We start from the raw sequence: 15,920 nt of genomic DNA on the forward strand, positions 1-15,920 counted from the left end.
TCCTGCTGAGTACCCTGTACTCCATAAACAGTCAGTCTTTGTGTTGTTGTGCCATCCTTTTAATCCCACCATCCTAACATGTTCTCTGGAAACTCCAGCTTCTCAGTCTGATGAGTCAGCTTTGAAAAGAAAGAATGTAATAAAGGAAGTAGCACCCATCAATGATTTATAGAGACATACCTCATTTTATCACACTTAGCTTTACTGCGCTTTACAGATATTGCATTAAAAAAAAAACAAACCAACAAATTGAAGGTTTGTAGTAACCCTGCAACAAATAAGTCTATCGATGTCATTTTTTCCAATAGTGTGTGTTCACATCCCGTCTCAGTCACGTTTTGGTAATATTTGGAATATTTCCAACTTTTTCATTACTATTCTTTTATCTGTTATGGCAATCTGGGAACAGTAATTTCTGACATTACTACTGTAATTGTTTGGGGCGCCACAAGCCATGCACACAGAGAGTGGCAAATGATAACCATTGTGTGTGTTCTGACTGCTCCACAGACCAGCCATTCCCCGTCTCTCCCTCTCCTGAGGCCTCCCTTACTCCCTGAGACACAACAACACTGAAGAGAATGACATAAATCTAGTTGATAAAGCAGTGGTACAGTTTGAAGGGATTGACTCCAATTTTGAAAGAAGTTCTATTGCAGGTAAAATGCTATCAAACAACACTGCATGCTAGCTACAGGGAAATCTTTTGTGAACAGAAGAGTCAATTGATGTGGCAAACTTCACCGCTGTCTTATTTTAAGAAACTGCCCCAGCCACCCCAGCCTTTAGCACCCACCTTCCTGATCAGCTGGCAGCCTGGTGGAAGGCAGGACTCTCCCACCAAGCAAAAACATTCTGATTTGATGAAGGCTCAGATAATGGCTAGCATTTTTAGCAATAAAGCATTTTGTTTTTGTTTTGGTGGGGCAACGAGGGTTAAGTGACTTTACCAGGGTCACACAGCTAGTAAGTGTCAAGTGTCTGAGGCCAGATTTGAACTCAGGTCCTCCTGAATCCAGGGCTGGTGCTTTATCCATTGTGCCACCTAGTTGCCCCCACAATAAAGTATTTTTTAGTTAAGGTATGTACATTGTGTTTTTTGTTTTTTGCAGGGCAATGAGGGTTAAGTGACCTGCCCAGAGTCACACAGCTAGTAACTGTCAAGTATCTGGGGTCTGATTTGAACTCAGGTCCTCCTGACTCCAGGGCTGGTGCTTTATCCACTGCACCACCTAGCTGCCCACATTGTGTTTTTAAGATATAATGTTATTGCACACTTAACAGACTGTGGTATGATGTGAACATAACTTTTATATATGTATGGGGAAACCAAAAAATGGGTGCACCTTGCTTTATTGTAGTATTTACTTTATTGTGGTGGTCTGGGATTGAACCCACAATATCTCTGAGATATGCCTGTATTGTAATACTGGGGTGGTTGGTGGGAAGAAAAACATGTAAATAAATGGTCTAGTGAGGAAAGAAATGTTGTGCCTTGCAATTCCCAGGTTCCACTTTTTCCTTTTTTGCCAACACCGGAGCCTTGCTTCTTTTCCCCCATACTTTGTGTGTGGGGGGGGGCAGGGGGGCATTGAGGGTTAAATGACTTGCTTAGGGTCACACAGCTAGTAAGTGTTAAGTGTCTAAGACCAGATTTGAACTCAGGTCCTCCTAACTCCAGGGCCGGTGCTCTATCCACTGCACCACCTAGTTGCCCCTAAAGTTTTTGTTTGTTTGTTTGTTTGTTTGTTTTTAGTGAGGCAGTTGGGGTTAAGTGACTTGCCCAGGGTCACACAGCTAGTAAGTGTTAAGTGTCTGAGGCCAGATTTGAACTCAGGTACTCCTGACTCCAGGGCCAGTGCTCTATCCACTGTGCCACCTAGCTGCCCCCTCCCTCATACTCTTTCAACAAAGGCAGATAATTCTTGAACGGATTGTCTTTGTAAATGAATTATTTTGGTTCACTTTACTTTCTAACTCTTTTGGGCTCACTAGCCAATAATTTCCATTTTATTAAAAAAAAAATATATATATATATGTGTTACACACAAACATCTATGTAACTTCTGTCCTATTAAAAAGAGAACCTCTACCATTCTTCTATCAATTTCTTTGCCATAAAGGATTCAGGAATAGCTAGACAGCTGGGTACCAGGTAGCTTTCAAGGCTGATGGAATCATAGATCTTTAGAATTCAATTCAATTCAACAAACATTTATTAAGTATCTACCACATGCAAGGCACTGTGTCAGAAGCTGTAGATATAAAGACAAAAATGACACTGTACCTTCCCTAAAGGGGCCTCCATTCTCCTCAGGCAAAAAGCACCATGATATGATAAGCATTAGAGGTCACATAAGCTGATTTTCTACAGATCTGTATAATCACTACTGTACTAAGTACTGTTTGGCCCACTTTCCCAGAGCCAGACTGCTACATGCCCTCTTCAGGTTTCTAGGGGTACCTGAGGAGTCAGTGGATATCTCTTCTCTACTGGGTTTGAGCCCACCAGCTGTGTTGCCCCACCGTTAGATACTAGTAACTAGTGTTCCCATTCTATTTAACCACTTAACTTCAATTAACTTTTTACAAAAGGATACTTACTTCAAAGATGTAGCAATAACAGAAGTACAAATGCTTTGCCCTAACACCTGGGGACAAGGAGGGGGCATGCTTGCCCCCATCACTGTGTCTCTGGAGGAGAATGAGCTCAAACTTAGCTGAGCTCCCATATAACATTTGTACTAAATTCACATTCAGATACAACATGACTACTAGACAAGTCCTAGTCTCAGCAACAGTTGGGCTGACTTCTAAAGGTCACTCCTTGCTTCTCTAGGCACCAATGCTGACCTGGCTTCTAGTCAGATGGATGCTGGGAAACCTGAACAGTCGTTTACCTCACTTGAAACACACGGGATTGGATGCTTCAATCCCTCTGCCTAGAAAGGAAAAAAACAAATGCAGAGGCCACAGACCAAGGTCTATTTCTCAGGGCCCTCCAGCCCCGCAGAGGAAAAAGGCCCTGCTTCTCCCATGTGTCTCATCAGACACCGACAGTGAAGAAGTCACACCACCAAGAACACTCCCGAGACTAGACAGAGGATCACTCCGAAGCCAACTCAAGCCTTTGTGAAGGCATCCTCAGCTCTGATTACACAGCCAATTGAAAAGGCTTCTTCTCCATGTGCTTAGCATGTGCCTCATGATGCATCCCATGCTTGAGCCAGGACCCCTTACACTTCCTGGGCTACTGCTCATCTTCCCTGGCTGCTTTATGGCACCTGATAAACTGCTTCCTTCTCTAACTCACAAATGCAGATTACCTTCTTGCAAATCCAGAGTCCACACACAAACACTTTAAGGAAAGCCTTCAGTGAATAATCCTTCCATAAACCATAGACATAAAGTCATCTGATGTATCAGAGCCATATGAGATGGTTAAAGACTAGCTGGTCTGGTGATTCTGTGGGAAAAACTGATTACATCTGTGCTCCCTCAAAACACCAACAGAGGGCGACATCAGAAAATAGCCAAATTAAGTAAAATCCAGCTGTCCAGTTATTTTCTACTTGACAGTGAAACCTATATGAAAATGTGAACACACAAAACAGATAAGTATAATCATGAGAAGTATTATAAGAATCATCTCTGCTCCCTAAGGTTTGGGGACCTTTATTATAGAAACAGGCTTACATCCTACAATACTTTGTTCCCTATTTCAAAACAACGCACACCGCTTTTCCTGCTTATTTACAATGTGGGACCTGCAATTATGGAAATGATGAATTGTGTAAATTTTCTCTTAAACCAAACATTTAAAGTCAAATCAACTGTGGCATCACTACTAATAGTCCCAACTAAGCTATTACATTAAGAAAAGAGTCTTTTTAGAGTAGGAACGAAAGCTTTTACCTCATCAGTTAGGGCTTTAAATGGACGAAAGTGCTGCTATAGCTTCAGGACACTTGCTCTCCAATAGGGGTTCCTGGCCTGGGATCCAGAGATCCACCAAATGGTCTGTGGTTGGATAAGGGGATCTGCAAACCTGGATGAGAAAAAAAATTACATCTTTATTTCCATTAGTAGCTAGCTGAAATTTGGAATGTTCTTCAATTATTTAAAAACATTACACTTAAGAATCTACAGGCTTTAAAAAAACTGCCAAAGGGTACATGATGTAAAAAAACCAATTAAGAACCCCATGCCTAATGAAAACATTTCTCTCATAGTATTATTTTGTGACATTCTGAATATTAATGTATAATTAAAAGCATTTTCATGAATGAATGAACAAGTATTTATTAAACATCCTACAGTGTGCTCAGCAGTAGGGATACAAAAAAGTCCCTGCCCTCAAGGACCTGACATCCTAGCAGGAAAGACAGCATGCACATATTTGGGGATGTACAAACTGTACAAAGCAGACAGAAGACCATCTTTGGAGGGGAAGGCAGCGACAGCTAGAAAGACCAGGAAAGGCAAGTGCAGGGTTCTATTTAAGCTGAGTTTTGAAGAAAACTAGGTATTCCAAGAGGCAGAGGTAAGGAAGGAGTGAACTGCAGGTATGGAGAATAGCCAAGAAAAGGCAGAGATGGGAGATGGCATGTTGTGGATGAGGAACGACAAGGCCAGTCTGGGTGGACTACAGAGTGCTTGGCAAGAAATAATTTTTAAGTAGATTAGAAAGGCAGGATGCAGTCAGGTTGTGAAGAACTGTAAATGTCTGTAGGTAATAGGGAGCCACTAGAGGTAATTGAGTACGAAGGTAACATAGTAACACCTACTCTTTAGAGCAATCGGTTTTGTAGCTTATACAGAAGATGAAATGGCTGGTGAGATGCCTGAGACAGGGAGACTAATTAGGTTACTGCAAGTGTCCAGGTGACAGGTAATGAAGGCCTTACAATGATGAAGGGTGTGATGAAGGGACATATGTGAGATGTTATGGAGGTAGAAATGGCAAGAAGTGACAAATGATTACATATGTGGAGTGAGGGAGCCAAGGATGACATCCAGATTCCAAACGTGAGTGACTGACTAGAATGAGAGTGGAGCCCTCAATGGAAATAGGAAAATTCAGAAAGAGGGATTAAGTTAATGAGTTAAGTTTTAGGCATGTTGCGTTTGAGATGCCTATTAGAGGTCCACTTGGCAATAGAGCTCAAGAGACTCTGTGTGTGTGTGTGTGTGTGTGTGTGTGTGTGTGTGTGTGTGTGTATGAATTGGAGACTCCATAGGAGCTGAGACAGTGACCAGGTCAGAGTACATAGAAAGAGAAGAAGAGGGTCCAGGACCGAACCCTTGGGTGCTTTCACAGTTAGAGAGTGTGATATAAATGTTAATTCATCCAAAAAGCCTGAGAAGCAACAGGCAGACAGTGAAGTGCCGTGAAAACCCAGAGAAGAGAAACTATCCAGGAGAGAGTGTCAACTCTAACAAAGGCGGCAGAAAGATCAAGAGGCATGAAAATTGGCTGGGGGGGGGGGGAGGGGACGGACGACAGGTGATTTAAAAATATTTGAAGCGCTGTCATTTTCTTTTTTTTTTCTTTTTTTTTTTAGTGAGGCAATTGGGGTGAAGTGACTTGCCCAGGGTCACAAAGCTAGTAAGTGTTAAGTGTCTGAGTCTGGATTTGAACTCAGGTCCTCCTGACTCCAGGGCCAGTGCTCTATCCATTGCACCACCTAGCTGCCCTATAGCGCTGCCACTTTCATACTATTGCAAGGACCATTTCCTTCAAGGAACAACTTGCCACAGATGTCAATCAGAAAATGATTCCATTTACAATTTTCAGGAATACATCTATTCCCAAAAAGGAGGTCACTGATATGCATGTGTGTGTGTGTGTGTGTACACATACACAATCACAGACTCTCTCACACACACACACACACACACAAAGAGGGGGAAGGGGAAGGAGAGTAAGGGAGAGAGCAAACACTAACTAGCTGTGTGATTTTACAGAAGTCACTAACTTCTGAGCCACCATATGTTTACCTATAAAATGAGGGGTTAGTCTAGGTACCTTTCATCACCAGAAAATTCAGATTTGATGGTAATCCCTACAGGTGAATTCACAACATCAACTCTGACAACCTTCAAAATCCTTTTTCCTCTTTAGGAGGAAAACCTAAATTAATTTGCTGTTTCCTCCTAAACTCCATATTTTAGTTTATATACACTGCTGCTACTACAGTTTCTAAATGCTACTGCACAGAATAAAACCCTGCTCCCCACTTCTTTCCATCAGACAGAGTAGGGGGTGGGGTCTGAGGAAAGGGCAAAAATGGGTTATTATTTCACTGCTCTCTGAGAAAATGTCTTGGCCAAAAGACCTGCCTCCCCTTAACCCACTTGTGTGGCTAGAGTTCATTTTGTTTTCTTCTAAGAAAGGTTTAACAAGCCACATAGAAAGATGAAATGTCAGGAAGAGGGATCTATACAAGAAAAAACAAACCAAGAATAAAACATGCCCAAAGGGCTGACATCCATTTGTTTTATTTAATTTTAAAATCTACCCTATTGTGCAAAAACACCATATTAGATGAAAGATACAATGATATTTTACAGTTTCAAAAGTCTTTGCTTTCATCCTTGTGGATAATTCAAGGAAATTCTCCCTACCAATGAAAAATGAAAGTTCACCATACAAATTTCTACTGTGATGCCTCATCATGGTACATAAAGACTATGTCAACCAAGTACAACCTCTAGAAACACCTGCCAAGCTGAAAAGGGTTGGCACTCGAGTCCATCCATGGACTCTGTACTCAAAGGATACGGCCTCCAGAGAGGTTTATCAGCACAATGTCATGATTTGGGAGGTGGCCACAGCAACTCATAAAACCTTTGACTAACGGTGAAGAATTTACATCTAGAAATAATAAAAAAGATAAATCTGCACTTATTTTTGTTTTTGTTTTGTTTTTTGCAGGCAATGGGGGTTAAGTGACTTGCCCAGGGTCACACAGCTAGTAAGTGTCAAGTGTGAGGCCAGATTTGAACTCAGGTGCTCCTGAATCCAGGGCTGGTGCTTTAAACACTAATCTGCACTTATTTTAACGTTTTACCGGAAAGTCAAAAGTATGTTATGCCCACTTCTATAAACTAATGGATTTTGAGCTAACTTAAAAATATATATATATATATGTATATATTTTTATATAGCATGAAACCTTTCTTCTCTACATCAAGTCCTCCCCCCCCCACTCCCCTAAACAAAATAATTGCAAAATTTAAGCTCCTTCACTATTGTGACCCAGTTCCCCCCTTGATGTTATATAAACAGTTCATGTTACCATGGTAACCACTCCCGGAAAAAATGACTTTCTGGCCAGTGATATACAAAGTGTACCATTTAAAATGTGTTTATTTTTCCTCTTTGGAACTGGGACACAACATTTTATTTTATGGAATTTCCTCTCGCAGATGATCCCTTGAGAAAAGAGCTAACTGGTCATTTTGTACTACATTGAAATGTTTTATGATCTACTTTTGCCTCACTGAAGTGTTGGTCCTTCATGTACACAGTTAAAGTTTTTATTCACAGTACCATTTCTCCATAATTGTACCCAACACCACATATACATTTGTATGCTGATTTGGTCTTATAGTCAAGTATGGCTGCTCGGGAAATCTGATTTTTATTTCTAGATGCACTGTACTCCAAACACAGCAGGTGATTTGTAATTGGCTGAACTAACTGTCCTTTGAAAGCCTTAGCAATAATGTTTTATTACAATAAAAAGACCTGAAAGGGGCACATTGGCAAATTCTTTAAATTGTAGTTCTTTCCCTGTTATTTCTTCTGCAAAACTGTATTATCTTTTTTGTTTGGGGGGGCAGGGAAGGAGGAGGTTAATTTGTTTTACATTCTAAAGTATATTTTCAAGATACATAAGTGGACCAACCAGATCATATATACCCCTAGTTTACAGGCTCACATCTCTTAGGATTTATTTAGTCTTTTACCACAAACCCAAGGGTAGTCTCAAATACTAATTATCTTTTTTTTGTTTTTTGGTGAGGCAGTTGGAGTTAAGTGACTTGCCCAAGGTCACACAGCTAGTAAGTGTCAAGTGTCTGAGGCTGGATTTGAACTCAGGTCCTCCTGACTCCAGTGCTGGTGCTCTATCCACTGCACCACCTAGCTGCCCCGATTACCTTTTATTTTTTTATTTTTTGTGTGGGGCAATGGGGGTTAAGTGACTTGCCCAGAGTCACACAGCTAGTAAGTGTCAAGTGTCTGAGGCTGGATTTGAACTCAGGTACTCTTGAATCCAGGGCCGGTGCTTTATCCACTACGCCACCTAGCCGCCCCCCTGATTACCTTTTAATTTCAGAATTTCTTCACTCCTTTTATGATTTTTAACTTTTAAGGTTATGAGGCTAACCAATGATTCTCATCCTTTACTTAAATTCCTTCATATTAATTACTCATTTTACATTTTCCACTTGAAAGGAATATTACCTGATGGTAAGGAATTGGATTCTGGTATCTCTAAGGGCTTTGATAAAAGATTTTAAATATTTCAGTTGGCATGAATCAGTATCAAGGCAGCTTTCATTCAGACATCTTGTGACAAGATCCTGGGGAAAATGGTTTGGAAAATCCTGCAAAGCTACTAATAATTTGCTCATCCAACTAGAATTTAGGGCTGTTGCATCCACCTCTCACATCAGAATCAATGGAAAGTACTTGGAACTGTAGGCAAGCTAGCAAGCACAGCCAAGGTTCAGTTTTTCACCTATGACTCTTTGTGACCCCATTTAGGGTTTTCTTGGCAATGACACAGAAATGGCTTGCCATTTCCTTTTCCAGATCATTTTACAGATGAGGAAACTGAGGCAAACAGGGGTAAGTAACTTGCCCAGGGTCACACAGATAGGAAGTGTCTGAGGACAGATTTGAACTCCAGAAGAGTTTTCCTGACTCTAAGCCCAGCACTCTATCCACTGCACTACCTAGTCACCTCTAAAAAGCCTGGAAATTAAGGATTGGAGAGATCCTTAAAAATTTGACTAAGAAGATGCAGAGATTCCTATCTACTGCTGTTTTAACAGGTATTTACTAGAGGGGCCAGCTAGGTGGCGCAGTGGATAAAGCACTGGCCCTGGATTCAGGAGTACCTGAGTTCAAATGCAGCCTCAGACACTTGACACTTACTAGCTGTGTGACCCTGGGAAAGTCACTTAACCCTCACTGCCCCGAAAAAACAAACAAACAAACAAGTATTTACTAACGACTTGTGTGTCTGGTACCATGATCTTACCTCTAAGACTCACATAATACTTTCTTCAAATTGGTACTTCCTGGAGAAGATTACCTTATTGAAGGGTTAGCTATTCATACTGCTTTGATTTATACGACAAAAAAAAAAAAGGAAAGGAAAAAGAGAACATAGTGGGGATATTTTCTACTAGAAACACAACATTTTATCATAGAAGGGACTTCAGTGTCCACCTAGTTCAACCCATACCTGAAAAGAATCCCTACTAAAACATACCAAACAAATGGTCATACAGCTAGTTGGCTCTGCCTCCTTTTTCACACTCTCCATAATCTTAAATGCATCTAACAAGGCAGGGATTTAGGGAACATTTGTAGTTAACAAAAGGGTATAGTAACTATTCGCAAAGGACCCAGAATTTCTAGTTAAGCCATTATTTAGTGTAAAAGGACAAAAGGATGGGTTTGTCAGACATTGTGAGGATTCTCTTCCTTTGTTCTCTTCCCTACAGGCTGCTTTTTTTGGGGTGGGGGCATGGAGATGGGCTTTAATATACCTTTGCAAAAGGTCCATATTTGTTAGGATGTTTTTTCCTGAATTAGGATGTTTAAAAGGTTATTTAGAGTAAAAGGAACAAGACACTTAAAACATTTATTTCCTTTCAGCTTCTATTTTTTTCATGTTTAGCCTAGACCTGATTTCACTATGTCACACTGCCTCTCAGGGATAAATAAACAAAATAAAAATCCTATGAACGGCCTGAAAGCAGATCCCATTAAAATTCAACAAATATTTACTGAAGACCTATTATATGCAAGGTTTGGTACTACACATAACACTTAACCTTTTTTTTCCTTAAAAAACTTGTTATATGCATTTATACTAGACCCCCCCCAACCCCCCAAAAAACCCAAACACTAAAAAATTAAATTCTCATCACAAACACGCATAGCACTGCAACAAATTCACATTGGCCATGTCTGAAAATGTATATCCACTTAACTTTCTCTTTCCCAATCCTGTTTTCAGCACCTGTAAGGGTGCCCGCAAGTTCTGTGCAGGAGGAATGCACACCCCCATTTCCTTTCTCTCCTTTGGCTACTGTTGGGGCCAAATTTGATATAGGGAGAGTTAATTGGGTGGCTCGCCTTAATATTGGGGTTCAGAAAATAATGAGGGACCTCTAGGTCCAAAATTTCCTCCCCTCCAAACTGCCTTTTTGGATATTTTTCCTAGGCCAATAAGAAAGGAGTCTAACAGCCTCTTTTCCACAAACGAATCAGGTTTTATTAATGGGAATAAAATAAACAGCAAAGTTGAAATTAATAAAGTCAAAGAGAAGGGAATAGGAAAAAGAAAAATGGATAATCCCCAAACTCGCTTCCAGCTCAGTTAATTTTAAAGAGCAAGACTCATTTGTTAACTCACCACCTGGGGTCTATAGCTTCAATGGGAAACAGCCATGCAGCCAGGGCCCACAGGACAAACTGCCAGGAAAAACCTCTCTCTCATCTGCTCCCACAGCTCAGCTACTGGAAAGAGCCTTAGCACGTTTACTCTCCCTCCCCTAAAAGGGGAGGTCCTTCAAACTGCTTGTGGAGAGTGGTTTCTCCTGCTGACATCAGCAGCATCCGTCACTCAGGACATGCCAGGTGTGGCCCATCCCAATCAGTCTGCCAAATTCCATTTTTTTGCCACACTACTTTCTCCCTTCTGTTTCCTAAGACTCAGCCAGTGCCCATGACTATGTACAATCTGCTACTGGCCGTAGTGTCTGAATTACACAAAATTCACTGGGAAATGCAGGTTTCAAATAGAGTGCACCACACAGAATCTGGCTGGGGGTGCCAGAAAAAGTCTCCCTCCAAATGGATGCTAATCAATAAATCAACAAACGAATAGTCAACAACAGAATGCCAGCTTGGTGGATTCCTTCACACAATGGTGCAGTGGTGGACAGCGCACTGGGATTCAGAGCTGGGTTTGAGTCCTGGCTCAACACCTCACCGCCTCTGAGACTTTGGGCAAGTCACTTAACCATTTTTTCCAACTTCCCACCTTTCAAACAATACGCCCTTGTTTCCACACACCGGCAGCCCTAGTTTAGGCCTGATCACCAGGGCTACTGCAGTGCCCTTCTAACTGGTATCCCTGTCTCACATCTCTTCCCCATTCCATTCCAATCTATCCTCCCCTTCGCTGCGAAATGATATCCTTCAAAGGTGGATCTGACTCCCGTACTAGCCCAGGCAAGTCCAAGGCGCCCCCATTAGTGAAAGGATGAGCAATTGAAGCTCCTTCGATTCCAGTCTCCTTAACCTCTACTCCTCTCTCCCCAAAGGCTCCAAGCTGCTCCTCCAACATGTCGTCACACATGGCTGCCTGGGCCACCTCATGGGCTGCCTCAGGGCCTCTTGTGAAGAAGCTTCTTCCAGGCCCCTCTTGTAGTAAGCGCCTCGTTACTTTCCTAGCTGTCTCCCATTAGAATGTGAGCTCCCTGAGGCCAGGGCCTAATGGGGCCTCTCTTTGAGCACAGTAGCCGGCGCCTCCCAACAAATGCTTGTTCATAGAATGACTGGACTTCTCGGGCTCTCGGTCTGCTCATCTGTAAAACAAGAAGCTTGGATCAGACGACTATTATGCCCCCTCAGCTGCCTCATCTGTAAAACAGCCTAAGACTAGAAACCTCTGAAGTCACCTTTAGCTCTCAATCTGTGAAATAAGGGAGCATCAACTCTCAAAATTTAAGATCCTCGTCAATCCCTTTGTTTTGTCGATGAAAAAAATCGAGGGACAACCGCAAGGTAGTTTGTCTAGGGCCACAGAGCTTGTTAGTGGCAAAGACACGACTAGAACCCTGGTGGCCCGAGTCCCAGGTCACTAATCTTTTCATCACCCAACAATGTCCCTATCTCTCTTAGCTGCCAAAATGATACTCCTCAAGCCCAGGGCTTAGGGCATTGCCCTAACCACAAAGCCCCAGAGGCTGGCTCTTGCCTCTAGGATAGAAGTCCGGATCCCAGTTTCAGAAATGGATCCAGAAATGCAAGGAAGCTCACAACTCATCCACTTAGGTCATACACAGCATTCATCAGGGGTGGGGCTAGGCAACCCAGGTACTCCTGATTGCGCTCAGTGTTCTTTCCATGGTCCCACAACACACACTCAGAGGAGTTTGCCATGGAAACCCTTTTCTATTCTGGCTCTGGCCTGCCTTTCACATCACGAGTCAGCCCCTGCATGCTCTCCAGGAACTAGCCAAACGGGCCTGCACATGCACCCTTCTGCTTGCTGCCTCCTCTCTGGGCCTCATCTCCAGAAGGCATTCGCCTGCTTCACAGGGTTAGGGTCCTTCCAAGCTACATTCAAGCACTGCAGCCCACATGAAGCCCTTCCCCGATTCCCCTGGGTGCATCTCCTCCCACCACCCCATTACTTTGTATGTATTTTGTATCTCTTTAGATATGTGTGTGATATAGTCTTATCCCAGCCCAGAGCATCAGCGTCTTGAGGGCAAGGACTGTTTCTCTATCTCTGAATTTACGGCAGTGCTTGGCAGGCATGCTGGTGATTCATACAAATCTGATGATTGATTTGGAAAATCTAATATGACCTAACGTAAGAAAAACTAATCTTAGAAATAGTAGTATGCTTATGGTAAAAAAGAAACAGAAGGTTTCAAAGTCCCAAAGAAAGACCATGTCAGTGTTTATGTGGCACTGAGCAAGCAAAAAAGATACTAGGTTCTTTTTTTTTTTTAATGAGGCAATTGGGATTAAGTGACTTGCCCAGGGTCACACAGCTAGTAAGTGTTAAGTGTCTGGTGCTGGATTTGAACTCAGGTACTCCTGACTCCAGGGCCAGTGTTCTATCCACTGCGCCACCTAGCTGCCCCCCAAAAAGATACTAGGGAAGTAGCTGGTCATTAGAAAGTTATGCTCTGTGGTGAGTGGAGTCAGGATTGAATTATTTTTCCCAATGTTTTAGACATTTTTATTTAAAGTTTTGAGTTCCAAATTCTATCCCTTCCTCCCTACCCTCCCAGAGATGGGTAAGCAAACAGATATAGGTTATACATATGCAATTATTTAAAACATTCAGGATTAAACTATTGCTGTAGATCAGTTTTTCTCAAAGTGTGGTCCATGGACTCCTGGAGATCCCTGAGAACTTTCAGGTATAAGTGAGATCAAAACTATTTTCATACTAATATTAAGATGTTATTTGGCTGTTAAGCTACTCCTCCCTTTTCCAACTACATATCTGTATGAGACTGGATTTTCTTCATAGACTTCAACCAAAACAACACACCACAACAGACTGCATGCAGAACCAGATATAAGAACCCAAATATTTTCTATTAAGCCATACATTAAAGAAATTTGCAAAAATATATAAAACAATGTCAATATTTTCACTAAAATTTTTGTTTTGGAAAATAATTATTTTTCATAAAAATGATATTTATGAATTTAACATATATGAATTTATTATTGTTCTTTTAAAATTAATAAATGTGTATTTTTTTTCTTTTTGCGGGGCAATGAGGGTTAAGTGACTTGCCCAGGGTCACACAGCTAGTAAGTGTCAAGTGTCTGAAGTCAAATTTGAACTCAGGTTCTCCTGAATCCAGGGCTAGTGCTTTATCCACTGCGCCACCTAGCTGTCACCAGTAAATGTGTATTTTTAAACATTTATGAGCTTTAGTTTCTATTATGGTAAATATCAATAGCTATAACCCACATAAACAAAAGCCTTATAGCTTGTGGTCCTCAATAATTTTTAGAGTGTAAAGATGTCCAGAGACCAAAATGTTTGAGAAATGGTGTTCTAAACATTCTACCCTGAGGTTCACCTCAGGGTGAACTGATAAAATTGAATTTCTGATTCCCCAAAGCTGAGGCACTAGACTTCCTTTAGACCACAAAATGCAGATACCTTGTGAGGTACACAGGGAACAGTTTCCTCATCAGCAAATGAAGATAGAAAACTTGGACTTACTTCCAAGGGTTTTGAGAGGTCAGCACCTGGTTAAGCATCAAGCACAACAAAGGTGGGTGCCGTTATTAACAATGGGCATGTCCCCTGCCCAGCACGGTGTTTTACAGGTAACAGGTATTCCATAAATACCGATGCATCAACTCCATATACCTAAAAACAACAAGGCACAGAAGAGACAAGTTAAAGTGGGCATCTGGTAACTAACACCCAGTCAATCTCACTAGTGACTCCAGCCTACACAGCTGATGGCTGCTCAGGGAACCTAAATTGACTAAACAGTCAATCCAATGACAATTCTTTAAATTTCAATTTTTCTAACAGAGCACTCAGAAATGCAAAGTTTGTATTTAACAAAGCATCATGACATGCTAGATACCTACTCAGAGTATGATACTAAAATGTCTCAGCTGGAAGGGACATTTATCTGGTCCATAGCCATTAGGCTGTGAGAACCTTCAAGTCAGGGAGACTTGAAGGATCTTTTGCCTCCTCTGGTATCCCTCAGGCTTAGCACAATGCCTGGAAGGTATTAAATTAATAAATGTTTACTGATTAATTATCACCCGCATTTTACATATAACCTTAGCTTGTTACATTAAGTAACTAGCTCAATTCAATTAAACCAACATTTACTAAGCATCTACCATTTCTGTACAAGACACTGTGGCAAACTAAGAATAGGAGGGGGGAAAAAAAAGGCAGCTTCTGCCCTTAAAGATCTTACATGCTTAAAATCTTTAAAAATTCTTCAGCTTGACACTGAAAGACCTTCCCCATCTGGCTCCAAGATGCCTTTTAGACCTCACACTGCTTTCTTCCATAGCCTTTCCATCCCAGCCCAATGATCCCATTTGGTGTTCTCTGAACTCAACATTTCATCTCCTGCTTCCCCACCTTGCAAAAAGATGTCCCCAAAGCACTCTTCTTATCTGGAGAAATCCTTAGCCTCCTTCAAGGTTCAGCTCTCATGCCACCTTCTGAAATGGGCTCTTCACTTTGTGTCACTGTATGCTTGGGCAGGCTGGGGGAGCCCATGGCCCCTCTGAACAATGTTTTAAATACACAAAAGAGATCAGATTACAAAGAAAACAATTACATTGAGATGCAGTTGTCAAATATTTTAAAAAGAACTCTGGTTTGTAAGGAAAACCATTTTGATTCCCTTTTTTTTTTTTAAGTGAGGCAATTGGGGTTAAGTGACTTGCCCAGGGTCACACAGCTAGTAAGTAAGTGTTAAGTGTCTGAGGCCACATTTGAACTCAGGTACTCCTGACTCCAGGGCCAGTGCTCCATCCACTGCCACCTAGCTGCCCCATTCCCTTTCTCTTAACATTATATTGTATTCAGTTATGCCCGGACATATAGTTGACATTTTAGGTAGCTTTAAAGTTTACAAAATGCTATAAAAAAAAGAAACCAAAAAACTCCAAATGCTATACAAATGATTTTATCTGACCTTCACAACCCTGTAAGGCAGATGTTAATATCGGTCCCATTTTACACATAAGGAAACAGGCTCTCGTATAAGTGATTTTGCTGTGGGTCTGACATTGGATGTTTGAGGCAGGATTAATTTAGGTCTCTTAAAAACCAAGTTTAGTGCTCAGTCTACTACAACCAGCTTCCCCCTTACAAAGTAAATCCCCTGAGTGCAGGAGCTTTGTTTTAGTCCCGGTATTCTGCCTG

At 41.5% G+C, this 15,920-nt stretch overlaps 1 long non-coding RNA gene across 2 annotated transcripts in view; it reads right to left on the reverse strand.

Annotated features, from left to right (window-relative positions):
• The window catches only part of LOC122732523, a 28,163-nt gene that overhangs the window by 10,821 nt on the left and 1,422 nt on the right, over positions 1-15,920 (reverse strand). Inside the window, exons 3-5 of one of the 2 annotated variants that reach the window (XR_006353627.1) lie at positions 15,129-15,276; positions 14,235-14,384; positions 3,916-4,048 (exon numbers count right to left, since the gene is read on the reverse strand). This is a non-coding gene — a long non-coding RNA (uncharacterized LOC122732523). Of the gene's footprint in view, positions 1-3,915; positions 4,049-10,518; positions 11,839-14,234; positions 14,385-15,128; positions 15,277-15,920 lie in introns of those variants that run through there. The other variant, XR_006353626.1, reaches the window with a different exon arrangement.

The sequence above is a fragment of the Dromiciops gliroides genome, chromosome 6 (assembly GCF_019393635.1).
Source record: "Dromiciops gliroides isolate mDroGli1 chromosome 6, mDroGli1.pri, whole genome shotgun sequence".
In the NCBI taxonomy this organism is placed as follows: domain Eukaryota; kingdom Metazoa; phylum Chordata; class Mammalia; order Microbiotheria; family Microbiotheriidae; genus Dromiciops; species Dromiciops gliroides.